Raw genomic sequence first — 3,282 nt, forward strand, 5'->3', positions numbered from 1 at the left:
CCAAGAATGGAACATCGACACCAACCCATCAGAAACCGGAATCCAGCTGGAGGTTTGAATCCTGAAGCGCGACAAGGCATCTGGACCAGGATGTTCTACACCCCACGATCCTCAAAGAAAATGGCAGTCCTGGTGAACAGTCTGACAACCATACTACAGGCTATTTGGAACGAAAACAGAATACCAGCAGAATGGAGCTCCTCGACCGTCATCGCAGTTTTCAAAAGCGGCAAGATCGTCATGTAAAAACCATCGTGGTACCATCCTGGTATCCGTCGCATCTAAGTTGAACTCTGACATTATTTTGCGCAGGTTGGTGGATTATCGGGAGAGAGAGTCGTGAGAATCAAGCTTGGTTTCGCCCTGGTCGAGTATGCACCGACCATATCTTTACCTTGAGGCAAATTCTTGAACAGCGTCACTCCTTCAGACGCTCCACGTTGGTCGTTTTTCTGCAGTTGAAAGCTGCTTTTGATTCTATCGATCGTCAGCAACTTTGGAAGTGTAGGGCGATCACAGGTGTCCTTTACAAATTTCTCTCTCTTACGGAGGCTCTGTGTGCGAACTCTTGTGACCTCGTACGAGTATACGGGAAGCTCTCGCCAGAGTTCACCACGTCCAGCCATGTAAGACAAGGGTGTCCTCTTTCTCCTTTCCTCTTCCACTTTGTTATTGATATGTTGCTTGAAATTGCCCTTATGCCTCTGAAACCTCGGGATGTTCCCTCACACACATTGAGTATCAAGACCATATTGCTGTTCTTGGTTCAGATCCTCGTGAGATCTCAGTCCTCAAGCGCGACAAGGCACCTGGCCCGGATGGCCTACACCACGCGCTCCCCAAAGGCGGTGAGGTCTGACAACCATACTACCGATTTGAAGCGAAAACAGTATACCAGCCGAATAGAGCTCCTCGATCGTCATTCCAGTTTTCAAAAGGAAATCAAGAACGTCATGTGAAAACTATCGTGGTATCAAGCTGGTATCCGCCATATGTAAGGTGCTCCCTGGAATTATTTTGCACAAGTTGATGGATTATCAGGAGAGACGGATTCATAAGAATCAAGCCGGGTTTCGCCTTGGAGGAGCTTCAAAAACGTTTCGACGGCATTGGTTGGTACATTTTGCGGACAAGTTGGAATCCCGGAGTCCCCAGTGCCCTTCAAATGGACAAAGACGCTGTAAAACAGTGGAAGCGAGATGTCTCAGGTGGTTAGAGCGAGAATTTACTGACCGGAAGGTCCGTGGTTCGAATCCGAGCTTTGCATTTCGATCACCCCTGTCTAGGCTTGGGCGACCTGGCATTATCCCAGCCCTCATGCTCCCTTCGGGTAGCATGACAGCTAAGCACCAGAGGGATGTTACAGCTGAGCGATTTTCGATTTTTTTTGCAAAGCAGTGGTCGTTGGACTGACACCTTCCTCTGAATGACGAAAAGTGTGTCCATGTCATTCGGAGGAGACTCATAGAATGCCTTTGTCATTCAGGGTGAGAATGGATCAGAAGACATCACGAACATAGATACCAAAAGGCTTTAGGTGTCTGGCTTTTTTAAACATGTCGTTCTCTCTGCGTCATAAGAAATCGCCTCAAAAAGCATTCGCCTTTCCAAGGATGGTTCGGCGCACCTTCTCCCATATTACTCGCATGGACTTCCAAACACTCTATGGGGCCTACGTCAGGCCGCTCCTGGAATATGCCAACCAAGTTGTCTACTCAAGACGCATGAAAGACGTCACTCTCATTGAGCGTGTCCAGCGAGGTGCTGTGAAAATGATTGCCGGCCTTAAATCAGTAGATTATGAAATGCGCCTCGTGGTGCTTGGCCACTTTCCTGTGGAGTATCGTCACCCCTAGGAAGACCTATTTCTTACTTATGCCCTGTTTAAACAAGGTTTGGTTAACCGCTTTTTCACAGCAAACGCACAGCGGGGACGTGGTAAGATTTCCAGGCTCAGGGAGAATACTTTCATCGGGTATTTTTTCATTTCGGGCAGTTGCTGTACGGAATAACCTTCCTCTGATGGTTTTCCACGTTTCATCTAAAACTCAGTTCAAAGCACTAATAAAACTTTTCATAAGAATCCTCGCGCTGGCAAGCTTACAGTCCTGTCTTGAGAATTTGAGAGCAGTGCTCCGCCCGTCTTTCGCTTGCGCCCTTCAGGTGAACGGCAGCCTCTGAACGACCAAAACAAAACCGATCCGGTACGTTTGGGCGAGAGCCTCGATCCTGAGTACCAAGCCGTGAATCCGTGACCCACAGTACTACGGAATTCGTACGGGCAAACGCCCACAACCAGACTGTGGTGCGATTGGTCGGGAGACGGGCAGCCAGCGGCTCTGCATCACGTTCAGCTCTGATTGGTCGAAAGCGCCGACTAAAGGATGTCACGGATTCACGGATTCTAATAGTGCTTAAATTGGGTTCGAGAAGGAGCGTGTACAACCGTCGGAGGAATGTCATTCCACGCAGCTGCTACCCGAAATGAGAAAAGTTTTTCCTCATGTATGTGCGCTCTGAGCCTGGAAACCTTCTCACCATGTCCCTGCCGTGCGTTTGCTGGATCAACGGTGGAAAACCTGTTCGCCAAGCTTTGTTCAGACAGGGCGTAAGGGGAAAGTGATCAAGCATCGCGAAACGTGATTCGTAGTCCACGGACTTGAGGCCGGGACCATTTTCGTAGCTTAATGAGGGTGGAGTCTCTCGTACGTCCTGAGTAGATAACTTAGTTGGCTTATTCAAGGAGCGGTCTGATGTAGGCCCCATAGAGTATCTGGAAGTCCATGCGAGTAATACGGCTGAAGGTGCGCCGAATCATCTGTAAAATGGCGAATGCCTTTTGGCCGATTTCTTATAGTGTAGTGAGAAGGACAAGTATGGACAAGCCCTTGGAGTTTTTGTTACTTCTTACTAGACCATATTGTTCTGTGAACCTCGAAATGACCACCGATCAATGGCAAAACAAAATGCTAATCCGGTCAACATTCATGATCTAATCACTGAGAATGCTGAGGGCGGAATACTAAAATACTCCGGCTTTTCGACCTACAGAAAACGCGTGGACTTCATTGGACATATTAGAGTCGGACGGACTGAGGATGTCAAGTGGCAAATGAGTGATCGTAATTCTGGTGTGTCCGTCACGTATTTTCCAAAAGGCTTTCTGCTTTCATCCTGCAATCTTTCGGGAGCTAACACATCTACGGAGAACCACCTCCATGATTAATCGCAACTTCCGCATCTTTCGTGTGGCTGCACATGCGCACGGATGTGCATCCAGAG

The sequence above is a fragment of the Opisthorchis viverrini genome (assembly GCF_000715545.1).
Source record: "Opisthorchis viverrini unplaced genomic scaffold opera_v5_76, whole genome shotgun sequence".
NCBI lineage: Eukaryota > Metazoa > Platyhelminthes > Trematoda > Opisthorchiida > Opisthorchiidae > Opisthorchis > Opisthorchis viverrini.